This window comes from Heptranchias perlo, unplaced genomic scaffold (assembly GCF_035084215.1).
Source record: "Heptranchias perlo isolate sHepPer1 unplaced genomic scaffold, sHepPer1.hap1 HAP1_SCAFFOLD_52, whole genome shotgun sequence".
NCBI lineage: Eukaryota > Metazoa > Chordata > Chondrichthyes > Hexanchiformes > Hexanchidae > Heptranchias > Heptranchias perlo.
In genome coordinates this window covers 692,726-708,195 of record NW_027139537.1, presented here as the reverse complement: position 1 = coordinate 708,195, position 15,470 = coordinate 692,726, and the positions used below count along the sequence as shown (strand labels likewise).

At 44.9% G+C, this 15,470-nt stretch overlaps 2 non-coding genes and 1 pseudogene across 2 annotated transcripts; 2 read left to right on the top strand and 1 right to left on the bottom strand.

Moving 5' to 3' along the window:
• Positions 1 to 15,470, top strand: part of LOC137314528 (zinc finger protein 585A-like) — a 915,457-nt pseudogene that overhangs the window by 702,361 nt on the left and 197,626 nt on the right.
• On the bottom strand, positions 2,544 to 2,626 carry trnal-uag (transfer RNA leucine (anticodon UAG)). Its single transcript has one exon. It is a non-coding gene; the product is annotated as a tRNA-Leu (tRNA).
• On the top strand, positions 2,936 to 3,007 carry trnae-cuc (transfer RNA glutamic acid (anticodon CUC)). The gene has a single exon. It is a non-coding gene; the product is annotated as a tRNA-Glu (tRNA).

The window sequence follows — 15,470 nt, the reverse complement described above, 5'->3', positions numbered from 1 at the left end:
TCCAAGCCCCAAGGCATTGCTGCAGGAGTTCCTCGGGGCAGTGTCCTAGGCCCAACCATCTTCAGCTGCTTCATCAATGACCTTCCCTCCATCATAAGGTCAGAAATGGGGATGTTCGCTGATGACTGCACAGTGTTCAGTTCCATTCGCAACCCCTCAGATAATGAAGCAATCCGAGCCTGCATGCAGCAAGATCTGGACAACATCCAGGCTTGGGCTGATAAGTGGCAAGTAACATTCGCGCCAGATAAGTGCCAGGCAATGACCATCTCCAACAAGAGAGAGTCCAAACACCTCCCCTTGACATTCAACGGCATTACCATCGCCGAATCCCCCACTATCAACATCCTGGGGGTCATCATTGACCAGAAACTTAACTGGACCAGCCATATAAATACTGTGGCTACGAGAGCAGGTCAGAGGCTGGGTATTCTGCGGCGAGTGACTCACCTCCTGACTCCCCAAAGCCTTTCCACCATCTACAAGGCACAAGTCAGGAGTGTGATGGAATACTCTCCACTTGCCTGGATGAGTGCAGCTCCAACAACACTCAAGAAGCTCGACACCATCCAAGATAAAGCAGCCCGCTTGATTGGCACCCCATCCACCACCCTAAACATTCACTCCCTTCACCACCGGCGCACTGTGGCTGCAGTGTGCACCATCCACAGGATGCACTGCAGCAACTCGCCAAGGCTTCTTCGACAGCACCTCCCAAACCCGCGACCTCTACCACCTAGAAGGACAAGGGCAGCAGGCGCATGGGAACAACACCACCTGCACGTTCCCCTCCAAGTCACACACCATCCCGACTTGGAAATATATCGCCGTTCCTTCATTGTCGCTGGGTCAAAATCCTGGAACTCCCTTCCTAACAGCACTGTGGGAGAACCTTCACCACACGGACTGCAGCGGTTTAAGAAGGCGGCTCACCACCACCTTCTCGAGGGCAATTAAGGATGGGCAATAAATGCCGGCCTTGCCAGCGACGCCCACATCCCGTGAACGAATAAAAAATAAATAAATAAATTAATTAATAAATATATACGACAGATACATGGAATACATTTGCAACTAACAGAGTCACCAAACCAGAAATATTATTTGGACCAAATACAAACTCCCAGATATATTTAGAAACCTTATATGCATTCTCTGGTGGTCCAGTGCTTTGGATTTGGCGCTTTCACCGCCGTGGCCCCGATGCGATGCACAGTCAGGGAATTTAATCTCATAAAAAGCATTGTCAATTTTGTAGAATCATCGCAAATTTGCGGCACAGAAGGAGGCCATTCGGACCATCGCGTTCGCGCCGGCCGTAAATGAGCCATCGAGTCCAATCCCATTTTCCAGCACTCGGTTCGTGGTTTTGGAGGTTACACCACTGCAGGTGTATAGCTAAATATTTTTTAAATGTAACGAGGGATTCTGCATCTACCACCCTTTCAGGAAGTGAGTTCCAGACCCCCACCACTCTCTGGGTGAAAAGACTTCTCCTCAGCTCCCCTCTAATCCTTCTATCAATCACTTTAAATCTATGCCCCCTGGTTATTGATCTCCCTGATAAGGTAAATAGGTACTTCCCATCCACTCTATCTCGGCCCTTCATAATTTTGTACTCCTCAATTAAATTACCCCTCAGCCTCCTCTGTTCCAAAGAAAACAACCCCAGTCTATCCAATCTTTCCTCACAGCCAAAATTCTCCAGCCCTGGCAACCTCCTCGTAAATCTCCTCTGTACCCTCTCCGTTGCAAGCACGTCTTTTTTGACTGGTCTGTTAGTTGGGACCTTGTCAAAAGCCTTGCTAAAATCCAAGTCGACGACAACAAAGTACTCCAGGTGTGTTCTCACCAAAGCCCTATTTAATTGCAGCAAGACTTCCTTATTCTTATATTCCAACCTCCTTGCAAAAAGGTCAACACACCAGGGGCTGAGTTTAGAATCGTAGAAGGATGCAGCTCAGAAGCAGGCAATTCGGGCCATCGCGCCCGTGCCTTGTCCGACAAATCATGTACCAGATTCTCCTGAATTCCAAGGTGTGGAACGAAAGCGAACAACAAAAGCCCTTACATTCGACCGTGGAGGTACAGGCAATTCTCTGAGAAACCGGTTTGCCTATTTCCCGGTGTTTATCTCTGTGCGTGTGGAGCTGCAGGCTGATTTTGAATTAATAAGTGTGTATGTGTATGTTTCCTCCAATAAATAAATGAGGGAATTAGACGCTTCTCTCCCTGACACTGGGGAAGGGTCACAGATCAGCCATGATCTTATCAAATGGCGGAGCAGGCACGAGGGGCTGAATGGCCTTCTCCTGTTCCTTTGGCACATTTCCCCAAGTGTCCATTCTCTCCATATTTGGTGAATGACCGCCTTGTCTTTCCAGCATATTTTGGTTTAAAGCTCGGTTTCGGGATGAGCCGGTGGGCGTCAAAACGTGCCGTGGATGGAGACCGGGTTGGTTGTTGCGGGAAGAGCAAATCAACTGGGCCGAAAAATCAACTGCAGCTCAAGCAACAAATAAAATCGGAGTCAAAATAAACGATGTCAGAAGTGGGATTCGAACTCACGCCTCCAAAGGAGACTGCGACCTAAACGCAGCGCCTTAGACCGCTCGGCCATCCTGACTGATAAATGACTCACTCATTCGCCACCTTTTCCACATTGCGAACCGCCCCCCCCCAACCAAACCGGAGAAAGTTTCACTCACTCCAGTGCTTGGTGAGATAAGTGCTGCTGGAAAGGCTCGGTGAGCGGGTTGCCACCTCCCCGGGTTTTCCTGAGCCTATTGTACTTTATTCCTATTTAATGACGGGAATATCCGCAATCATGAGCTAAAAAGAATTAAAAGCTGAATCACAGAGAAAGGGAAATCCATATTATATCTGATAAACCAACCACCAGACCGTGAGAGCGCCGAATCCTAGCCACCAGACCTCCCTGGTGGTCTAGTGGTTAGGATTCGGCGCTCTCACCGCCGCGGCCCGGGTTCGATTCCCGGTCAGGGAAGCAACTTTTGATCACTTGTTATATTGGTCGCATGAACTGACTCAAAGTCTGTGGGAAAAAAAAAACAATGATTGTTTTAATCACCATTAATTAACTGATAACGTTATGTTGCAGAATGAAAGGCGACTGAGGGAAGTTGGAAAACTTTAATAATTTCTTTTGTGCGATGATCTTTTTAACCCTTCTCATTTTGCACACTGTATTCTGAAGGGCTCGGTTTAAAATGTTCAATGCTCCTGAAATTTAACAGGACCGGCTATTTCACAGAGAAAAAATAAATTTGCCCCAACATCATGTTTTTGCTTTCACGTGTGAAACAAACGTCATAACCACTACACTACAGGAACCTCTGCTTTGGTTGTCAGCCAGAAGTTAGAATGACTGCGTTCATTCTCTTTCATAACTATTCAAATGATCGAAGTTGCACAAGTCACAAAAGAAAAATGTTCATTTCAAAGTGATTAAACTCCCAAATGTGGCCTGCCTTGTTTGGACAGGGGTTGACCCAGACGTCACAGCCTCAACAAAGCATATTTTCAACATTTCCATTGGGAACAGGAGGAGGCCATTCAGCCCCTTGAACCTGTTCCGCCCTTCAATTAGATCATCGATGATCTGTACCTCAAATCCATTTACCCGTCTTTGCTCCCTATCCCTCGATACCCTCACCCAACAAAAATCTATCGATCTCAGTCTTGAAAGCTTCAATTGACCCCCAGCATCCACAGCCTTTTGGGGGACAGAGTTCCAGACTTCTACTGCCCTTTGTGTAAAAAAGTGCTTCCTGATTTCGAACCTGAATGGCATGGTTCTAATTTTAAGGTTGTGTTCCCCTCGTTCTTCATTCTCCAGAGGAAATTGATTCTCTCTCTCTATTCTATCGAATTATTTAAACATGTTAAACAGCTCGCTCAGACCGCCCCTCAATCTTCTATACACGAGGGAATATAAGCCCAATCTCTGCAGCCTGTCCTCATAATTTAACCTTTCTCGCCCCAGTAACATTCTGGTGAATATGCTCTGCACACCCTCCAAGGCCAATCTATCTTTCCTTAGGTGCAGTGTCCAAAACTGAACGCAGTTACTCCAGACACAGTCGAACCAGAGGTTTAGATAACTGGAACATAACTTCCACCACTTCTTTATATTCCAGCCCCCTGAGATAAAGGCTAACATTCCGTTAGCCTTTTAAATTATTTTTGGACCCGTCCGTTAGCTTTTACTGATTTATGTAAATGAACCGTTAATTCTCTCTGCTTCTCCACAGTTCCTAGCTTCTTACCATTTGGAAAATATCCTGACCATAGTTCCAACGAGGATTACCCAACATTGAACTCCATCTGCCATAGTTTTGCCCACTCACTTAATCTATTAATGTCCCTTTGCAACTTTCCACTTTCATCCACACTACTTACTGTACCACCTAACTTAGTGTCATCAGCAAACTTGGATATACGACTGTCTGTTCCTTCATCTAAAACATTGATAAATATGGTGACAAGCTGAGACCCCAGTTACAGATCCCTGGGGGACACCACTAGTCCCATGCTGCCAATTGGAGTATGTACCCATTATCCCTACTCTCTGTCTCCTATCTCCGAACCAATTCTCTACCCATGTCAATACTTTGCCTCAAGTTCCATGCGCTTTAATTTTTGCCAACAGTCTCTTGTGTGGAAACTTATCAAATACCTGTCAGAATTCCATATAAATAATATCATAGGAACACAGGAACAGGAGTAGGCCATTCAGCCCCTCGTGCCTGCTCCGCCGTTTGAGAAGATCATGGCTGATCTGTGATCTAACTCCATACACCTGCCTTTGGCCCATATCCCTTAATACCTTTCATTGCCAAAAAGCTATCAATCTCAGATATAATTTCGCAATTGAGCCAGTATCAATTGCCATTTGTGGAAGTGAGTTCCAAACTTCTATCACGTCTGTGTGTAGAAATGTTTCTAATCTCGCTCCTAAAATTTCTGGCTCGAATTTTTAGACTGTGCTCCCGACTCCTAGAATCCCCGACAAGCGGAAATAGTTTCTCTCTATCCACCCTATCCGTTCCCCTTAATATCTTATAAACTTCGATCAGATTATCCCTTAACCATCTAGACTCCAGCGAATACAACCCCAATTTGTGTAATCTATTCTCGTAATTCAACCCTTGAAATCCGGGTATCATTATAGTAAACCTATGCTGCACTCCCTCCAAGGCTAATATGTCCTTCTGAAGGTGCGATGCCCAGAACTACTCACAGGTGCAGTCTAACCATGGTTTTGTATAGCTGCAGCATAACTTCTGCCCCCTTGTACTTTCGTCCTTTAGATATAAAGGCGCGCATTTCATTAGCCATATTGATTATTTTCTGTACCTGTTCATGACACTTCAATGATCTATGTACCTGAACCCCTAGGTCTCTTTGGACATCCACTGTTTTTAACTTTTTACCATTTAGAAACTACTCTGTTCCATCCTTTTTTGATCCAAAGTGGATGACCTCACAATTGTCTACATTGAATTCCATTTGCCGCAGTTTTGCCCATTCACCTAATCTATCAAATTCGCTTTTTAATTTTATGTTTTCATCTGCACTGCTTACAATGCCACCAATCTTTGTGCCATCGGCAAACTTACATATGAGACTTTCTATGCCTTCATCTAAGTCGTTAATAACTATTTTGAAAAATTGAGGCCCCCAAGACAGATCCCTGCGGGACTCCACTAGCCACATCCCTGTATACTGGTTACCGTGTTCAATTCAACTAATTATCTGTAACATTATTCCTTGTATACTTGCTACCATGTTCAATTTAACAATTAACTGTAACATTATTCCCAGTATATTGGTTACCAGGTCCAATTTAACAATTAATTGTAAATTGATTCCCTGTATACTGGTTACCATGTCCAAATTAACTAATTTTACTGTAACGTTGTCCATTGTATACTAGTTACCATTTTAAATTCCAATAATTAACTCTAACTTCGTTCCCTGTATAATGGTTACCATGTCCAATTCAACTAATTAACTTTAACTTTATTCCCTCTATACTGATTGCCATGATCAATTTAACAATTAACGAGAACTTTATTCCCTCAATACCGGTTGCCATCACAATTGAACAAATGACTGTAACGTTATTCCCTGTATACTGGTTACCATGTTCAATTTAACAATTAACTGTGTCTTTATTCCCTGTATACTGGTCACCGTGCCCAATTTAACCATTATTTTTAACTTTATTCCCTGTATACAGGTAACCTTGTTGAATTTAAGAACTAATTGTAACTTTATTCTCTGTATACAGGTTACCATGTTCAATTTAATAATTAACTATAACTTTTTTACCTATATTCCGGTTATCATGTTCAATTCAAAAAAATCCTGTAAATTTACTCCCTGTATACTGGTTAACATGTCCAATTCAACCAATTAACTGTAGCTTTATTCCCTGTAAACTGATTGCCCTGATCAATTTAACAATTAGCTCGAACTTTATTCCTTGTATACTGGTTACTATGTTCAATTTAACAATTAACTGTAACTTTATTCCTTGTATACTGGTTACCATGTTCAATTCAACTAATTAACTATAACTTTATTCCCCGTATACTTGTTGCCATGATCAATTTAACAATTAACTGTAACTTTATTCCTTGTATACTGGTTACTATGTTCAATTTAACAATTAACTGTAACTTTATTCTCTGTGTACTAGTTAACATGTCCAATTTAACTAATTAACTGTAACTTTATTCCCAGCATGCTGGTTACCATGTTCAATTAAAAAATTTACTGTAACATTTTTCCGTGTATACTGGTTACCGTGTTCAATTTAACAATTAACTGTAACTTTTGTTACCTGTATAATGGTTACCATTTCCAATTCAAGCAATTAATTGTAACTTTATTCCCTCTATACTGGTTAATATGTTCAATTTAACTAATTAACTGTAACTTTATTCCTTGTATACTGGTTACTATGTTCAATTTAACAATTAACTGTAACTTTATTCTCTGTATACTGGTTAACATGTCCAATTTAACTAATTAACTGTAACTTTATTCCCAACATGCTGGTTACCATGTTCAATTAAAAAATTTACCGTAACATTTTTCCGTGTATACTGGTTACCATGTTCAATTTAACAATTAACTGTAACTTTTGTTACCTGTATAATGGTTACCATTTCCAATTCAAGTAATTAATTGTAACTTTATTCCTTGTATACTGGTTACTATGTTCAATTTAACTAATTAACTGTAACTTTATTCCTTGTATACTGGTTACTATGTTCAATTTAACAATTAACTGTCAATTTATTCCCTGTATACTGATTGCCATGATCAATTTAACAATTAGCTCGAACTTTATTCTCTGTATATTGGTTGCCATGTCAATTGAACAAATACCTGTAACGTTATTCCCTGTAAACTGGTTACTATGTTCAATTTAAAAAATATCTGTAACATTTTTCCGTGTATCCTGGTTACCATGTTCAATTTAACTAATTAACTGTAACTTTATGTCCTGTCCACTGCTTACCATGTTGAATTTAACTGATTAATTGCAACTTTTTTCCCAGTATACTGGTGACCATGTTCAATTTATCAATTAAGTGCAACTTTATTGCCAGTATACTTTTTACAATGTTCAAATTAACAATTAACTGTTATTTTATTTTCTGCGTACTGGTTGCCATATTCAATATAACAATTAGCTGTAACTTTATTCCCTGTATACTGGTTACCATGTTCCATTTAACTAATTAATTGTAACTTTCTTTCCTGTATACTCGTCATCATGGTCAATTGAACAATTACCTGGAAATTTAACCCCCGTATACTGGTTACCATGTTCAGTTTAACAAATGTCTGGAAAATTGTTTCCTGTATACTGGTTAACACGTTCAATTTAACAGTTATCTTAAAATGTATTCCCTGTATACTGTTTACCATGGTCAATTTAACAATTAACTCCAACTTTATTCCCTGCACATAGGTCACCACGTTCAATTCAACTAATTAATTCTAACTTTATTCCCTGTAAACTGGTAACCATGTTGAAAGGGTACGGTGGCATCGTGGTTCTGTTACTAAACTAAAAATCTAGGAATATGAGTTCAAATCCCACCAGGCAGCTGGTGAATTTAAATTCAATTGATTAAATAAAAATCTGGAATTAAAATCCTAGTATCAATAATGGTGGCCATGAAACTACCGGATTGTCGTGAAAATCCATCTGGTTTACTAATGCCCTTTAGGGAAGGAAACCTGCTGTCCTTACACGGTCTGCCCAATATGTGACTCCAGACCCACAGCAATGTGGTTGATTCTTAATTGCTCTCTGAAATGGCCGAGCAAGCCACTCAGTTGCAAAATCTCGCTACGAAAAGTCATAATAAGAATAAAACCGGACGGACCACCCGGCAAAGGACAAGACAACGGCAAACCAAGCCCAGTCGTCCCTGCAAACTCCTCCTCACCAGCATCTGGGGACTTGTGCCGAAATTGGTAGAGCTGTCCCACAGACTAGTCAGGCAACATCCTGATATAGCCAGAATCATATCTTTCAGCCAACGTCACAGACTCTTCCATCACCATCCCTGGGTTTGTCCTGACACACCAGAGGTGGTGGTACAGTGATATACAGTCAGGAGGAAGTGTCACTGGGAGTCCTCAACATTGACTCTGGACCCCATGAAAACTCACGGCATCAGGTCAAACATGGTGCAAGGGAATCACCTGCTGATTACCGCTTACCATCCTCCCCCATGTTGAGCAACACTTGGAGGAAGCTCTGAGGGTAGCAAGGGCAAAAAATGTACTCTGGGTAGGGGACTTCAATGTCCATCACCAAAGAGTGGCTCGGTAGCACCACCACTGGCCTAGTCCTGAAGGAGATAGCTGCGAGACTGGGCCAGCAGCAGGTGGTGAGCGAACCAACACGAGGGAAAAACTGACTTGACCTCGTCCTCACCAATCTATCTGTCACAAATGCATCTGTCCAGGACAGTGTTGGTAAGAGTGACCACCACACAGTCCTCGTGGAGATAAAGTCCCATCTTCGCACTGAGGACACCATCCAACGTGTCGCGTGGCACTACCACCGTACTAAATGGGATCGATTCAGAACAGATCCAGCAGCTCAAAACTGGGCGTCCAGGAGGCACTGTGGGCCATCAGCAGCAGCAGAATTGTATTCCAGCACAATTTGTAAACTCATGGCCCAGCATATTCCTCACTCTACCATTACCAACAAACCAGGGGATCAACCCTGCTTCAATAAGGAGTGGCGAAGAGCATGCCAGGAGCAGCACCAAGAGTCCTTAAAAATGAGGTGCCAACCTGGTGAACCAACAACTCAGGACTACATGCATGCTAAACAGCGGAAGCAACATGATATAGACAGAGCGAAGCGATTCCACAACCATAGTATCAGATCAAGGCTCTGCAGTTCTGCCACATCCAGTCGTGAATGATGGTGGACAATTAAACAACTAACGGGATGGAGGAGGCGCTGCAAACATCCCCATTATCAATGATGGCGGAGTCCAGCACGTAAGTCCAAAAGACAAGGCTGAAGCGTTTGCAACCATCTTCAGCCAGAAGTGCCGAGTGGATGATCCATCACAGCCTCCTCCCAAAATCCCCACCATCACGGAAGCCAGTCTTAAGACAATTCGATTCACTCCACGTGATATCAAGAAACGGCTGAGTGCACTGGATACAGCAAAGGCTATGGGCCCGGACAACATCCCGACTGTAGTGCTGAAGGCTTGTGCTCCAGAACTAGCTGTGCCTCTAGCCAAGCTGTTCCAATACAGCGACAACACTGGCATCTATCCCACAATGTGGAAAATTGCCTTCATATGTCCTATCCACAAAAAGCAGGACAAATCCTATCCGGCCAATTACCGCCCCTTCAGTCTACTCTCAATCATCAGCAAAGTGATGGAAGGCGTCGTCGACAGTGCTATAAAGCGGCACTTACTCACCAATAACCTGCTTACCGATGCTCAGTTTGGGTTCTGTCAGGACCACTCGGCTCCAGACCTCATTACAGCCTTGGTCCAAACAAAAGAGCTGAATTCGAGAGGTGAGGTGAGAGTGATTGCCCTTGACATCAAGGCAGCATTTGACCGAGTGTGACACCAAGGAGCAATGGAAAAATTGAAGTCAATGGGAATCAGGGGGTAAACTCTCCAGTGGCTGGAGTCATACCTAGCACAAGGGAAGATGGTAGTGGTTGTTGGAGGCCAATCATCTCAGCCCCAGGACATTGCAGCAGGAGTTCCTCAGGGCAATGTCCAAGGCCCAACCATCTTCAGCTGGTTCATCAATGACATTCCCTCCATCGTAAGTTCAGAAATGGGGATGCTAGCTGATGATTGCGTAGTGTCCATTTGCAACCCCTCAGATCGTGAAGCGGTCCATGCCTGCATGCAGCAAGAACTGGACAACATCCAGGCTTGGGCTCATAAGTGGCAAGTAACATTTGCGTCAGACAACTGCCGGACAATGACCATCTCGAACAAGAGAGAGTCTAACCACCTCCCCTTAACATTCGACGGCATTACCATCGCCGAATCCCCCACCATCAACATCCTGGGGGTTACCATTGACCAGGAACTTAAGAGGACCAGCCACCTAAATACTGTGGCTACGAGAGCAGGTCAGAGGCTGGGTAATCTGCGGCGAGTATCTCACGTCCTGACTCCTCAAAGCCTTTCCATCATCTACAAAGCACAAGTCAGGAGTGTGATGGAATACTCTCCACTTGCCTGGATGAGTGCAGGTCCAACAACACTCAGGAAGCTCGACACCATCCAGGACAAAGCAGCCCGCTTGATTGGTACCCCATCCACCACCCCAAACATTCACTCCATTCACCACCGGCGCACCGTGGCTGCAGTGTGCACCATCCACAGGATGCACTGCAGCAACACGCCAAGGCTTTTTCGACAGCATCTCTTAAACCCGCGACCTCGTCCATCTGGAAGGACAAGGGCAGTTGGCACATGGGAACAACACCACCTGCACGTTCCCCTCCAAGTCACACACCATCCCGACTTGGAAATATATCGCCGTCCCTTCATCGTCGCTGGGTCAAAATCCTGAAACTCCCTTCCTAACAGCACTGTGGGAGTGAGAACTTTCACCACACGGACTGCTGAGGTTCAAGAACGCGGCTCACCACAACTTTCTCAAGGGCAATTAGGGATGGGCAATAAATGCTGGCCTTTCCAGCGACGCCCACATCCCACGAACGAATACAAAAATAAAAAATAATTCACAGTCCGCCCTTTATTTAATAAACATTTCCAAGGGGATTCAGGGAGAAGTAAAAGGAGTAACAATATATCAGGAGGACTGGTGAAAACCTTGGTCAAAGAGTGGTTTTAAGGAGGGTGTAAAAGGAGGAGAAGTAAATGGAGAGTCGGAGGGGTTAAGATTGGTTTTCAAGAGTAGAATTTCGATGTCTGAAGGACAAAAATGGACCCCCAGCTAAAGAAGGAGATATTAGGAGAGATGACAAAAGCTTGAAGCAAGAAATAGGTTTCATGAAAGGTCTGAAAGAAGGAAAGAACATGCCTTTATAATGCGCTATTCAAGGCCTCAGGACGCCCAAAACAGGCAATGAAGTAGATTGTGAAGTGTAATCACTGTGGTAATGTAGGAAACGTGACAGCCAATTGGCACACAGCAAGATCCCACACACTGCAATGAGATAAATGACCAGAAAATCAGCTTTAGTAATGTTGGTTGAGGGATAAATATTTGCCAGGACACCGGAAAGAAGTCCGCTGCACTTTTTCGAATATTGCTGTGGGATCTATTTACATCTATCTGAGAGGGTAGATGGGCCCTCGATTTAACGTATCCTTCTGTTGGCACCTCCGACAGTACAGCGCTCCCACAGTACTGCCCCTCCAACAGTACCGAGCTCCCGCAGCACTGACCATCCAACAGAGTGCCACTCCCTCAGTACTGACCACCCGACAGTGCAACACTTCCTCAGTACTGACTCTCCAACAGTGCAAAACTCCCTCAATACTGAGCCTCCGACAGTGTAGCACTCCTTCAGTACTAACCCTCCGACAGTGCAGCACTCCCTCAGTACTAACCCTCCGACAGTGTAGCACTCCCTCAGTACTGATCCTCAACAGTACTGAGCTCCCGCAGCACTGACCATCCAACAGAGTACCAGTCCCTCAGTACTGACTCTCCGACAGTGCAGCACTTCCTTAGTACTTACTATCCAACAGTGCAACACTTCCTCAGTACTGACCCTCCGACAGTGCAGCACTTCCTTAGTACTGACTCTCCGACAGTGCAGCACTCCCTCAGTACTGACCCTCCGACAGTGTAACACTCCCTCAGTACTGACTCTCCGACAGTGTAACACTCCCTCAGTAACGACTCTCCCACAGTTCAAAACTCCCACAGTACTGACCCTCCGACAATGCAGCACTCCCTCAGTACTGACCATCCGACATTGCAACATTCCCTCGGTACTGACCGCCCGACAATGCAGCACTCCTTCAGTACTGAGCCTCTGACAGTATTACACTCCCTCAGTCGTGACTTTCCGACAGTGCACCGCTACCTCACTACTAAACTGTACTGGTGGCCCCTCAGTACTGCACTGCAGTGTCAGCCTGGATTATGTGTTCAAGTCACTGGAATTGGACTTCAATGCACAGCTTTCTAACTCACAGATGAGACTGCTACCAATGATCCACGTCTGACACTTGAAAGGAGGAGAGGAAGATGGAGGGGCTTCGGGAGGGCATTCAGGAACGTGGCCATGGCTGAAGGCACGGCTGTTAAAAATAGGACAAATGGACTGCGGATGCACAAGTGGCCAGAGGTGGAGGAGTGGAGTGTTTGGGAGCGGCTGTCGGACTGGGGAGTTTGCAGAGATAGGGAGGTTTGAGACTCTGATTCAATTCAGTGTAAGAAAGAATAAAAATAAATTACAGGCTCAGGAGACTGGAATCCAAAGCAGGTCAGTAAGGGCTTTGGTGATTGGTGAGTAAATCACCAATCAAAAAGCCAGGGATGGGGATGGAATCCCTGGCAAGGATGTGGAGATTTTGGGGCCAAAGGTCATGACTCCCCAATTTTTAATTGGAGGAACTGGTGGCTCATTTAAAACAGAATGTGTGTCTGACAACACAAAGACATTGGAAGGGTCAAGAGAGGCGGTGGTTGTGTCAGCTCCATCTGAAAGCTGGTCCATGTCTGTGGACTGTGTCACCAAAGGGCAGCATGCAGATGAGGAAGAGGAGGGAGCCAAGGATTGAACCTTTAGAAACACCAGAGATAACGGTGATAGGGTGGGAAGAGAAGCTTCTCCTGGCTATGATCAAATAAGAACATCAGAACATAAGAAATAGGAGCAGGAGTAGGCCAATCGGCCCCTCGAGCCTGCTCCGCCATGCAATAAGATCATGGCTGATCTGATCCTCACCTCAAATCTAAATTCATGTCCAATTTCCTGCCCGCTCCCCGTAACCCCTAATTCCCTTTACTTCTAGGAAACTGTCTATTTCTGTTTTAAATTTATTTAATGATGTAGCTTCCACAGCTTCCTGTGGCAGCAAATGCCACAGACAGAGGTGAGTGGAACCAAGTGAGGGAAATCCCGCCAAAAGAGGCCAGTGTCTGATGAATGAAAAGGCGACGGGTGAGTTGTCTGTAGGTATGGAGACGGGGAGGGGTGGTCCATGGAGGGTTTTAAATCCAAGGATGAGGATTTCAAATTTAAGGGATATGGAACTGGGAGCCAGTGAGGGTCAGTGAGGCCGAGCACGACCTGGTGCTGTTTGGACACGGACTACAGAGTTTTGGACAAGTTCACGTTTATGGAAGGTGGAGGTTCGGTGGCCGGTCAGGAGTGCATTGGAGGAATGGAGTCTGGAGGGGACAGAGGCATTGATGAGGGTTTCAATGGCAATGGGCTGAGGAAGGAATGGAGGCGGGTGAGGGAATCACGGGGTCTTTGTGGTGGAGGTCAAACTGGGCCATGAGCTCAGCTCGGTGGTACACGGGACCAATTTTACTGGAGCCGTTAACCAATGTAAAATAAACGGATAAACATCTGCAGTAAAATAGCGGAGAGAGGAATGTCAATGGGAGACGTTCAGTGTCCGTCCCCTAATATCACCCACAGTCATTTCTCGGCTGCAATCCTCAACCTGCCCTTTAACTGTCCTCGTGTCAGAGACTCACAATTCATATTTTAACTGGGAAACTGCAGGAACAGAGTGAAACGGGTCTGCTTGTGTCCCTGGATTCAGTCTACACTGCGGAGAATCGGTAACATTTATAAATGAATCACCAGGAGTGAACTTGGTCAATAAAATTATACAAAAACTGTAAATGGACCAGCTCATTATTATTGGATCAGTCCTGTATGAGAACAGATTTAAATTTTATTCCTGAGAGAGGTTTGATTAAGATAATAACCTGGACATTGAGATCTGTTTATTCACCACATTATTTACATCGGAGTCAAAGCTGCTGATGTAATGTATTTGTTCAAGGCACTGTAACCAATAGCAATGGTGAGGAGTATAACCGTGTCAGTGGAGACTTATCCCCTGTATATATCAGGGCTTGTTGGCATCATTCTGGGTTCACTGCGGGATCACCGGGGACACTCTGTTGGCTACTTGCCGCCATCTGACCAAGATGGCGGCGGCACAGCCGCTTTTTTTCCAAAAGGTTGGCCGCGCTTTCCTCCATTTTCTCCAAGGTTGTGGCCGCGCTGTCCTCCATTTTCTCCAAGGTTGTGGCCAAGCTGTGCTCCATTTTGTCCAAGGTGGTGGCCAAGCTGACTTCCATTTTGTCCAAGGTGGTGGCCAAGCTGACTTCCATTTTGTCCAAAGTGGTGGCCAAGCTGACTTCCATTTTGTCCAAGGTGGTGGCCAAGCTGTCCTCCATTTTGTCCAAGGTGGTGGCCAAGCTGACTTCCATTTTGTCCAAGGTGGTGGCCAAGCTGACTTCCATTTTGTCCAAAGTGGTGGCCAAGCTGACTTCCATTTTGTCCAAGGTGGTGGCCAAGCTGTCCTCCATTTTGTCCAAGGTGGTGGCCAAGCTGACTTCCATTTTGTCCAAGGTGGTGGCCAAGCTGACTTCCATTTTGGCATGGAAGCCGCGCCAGCGGCCTTTCTTTCCAAAATGGTGGTCGCGCTCGCCCCCGTTTTGTCCGGGACGGACTCCCCGCTGGCCTCCATTTTGTCCAAGCCGGCTGCCGTACCTGCAGCCGTGCTGCCCCTGTGCAAATGCACTTCAAAATATATAAATACATCATAAATATATAGGTAATATATATATATATGATAAATTCAAGTTGTTGTTGTTGGTGGTGGTGGTCTGATGATAAAGACCGCCACTCTGACATCACCCTGGCATGACTGGGTGCAACCTGGGAACCCTGGCTGCACCCTGGC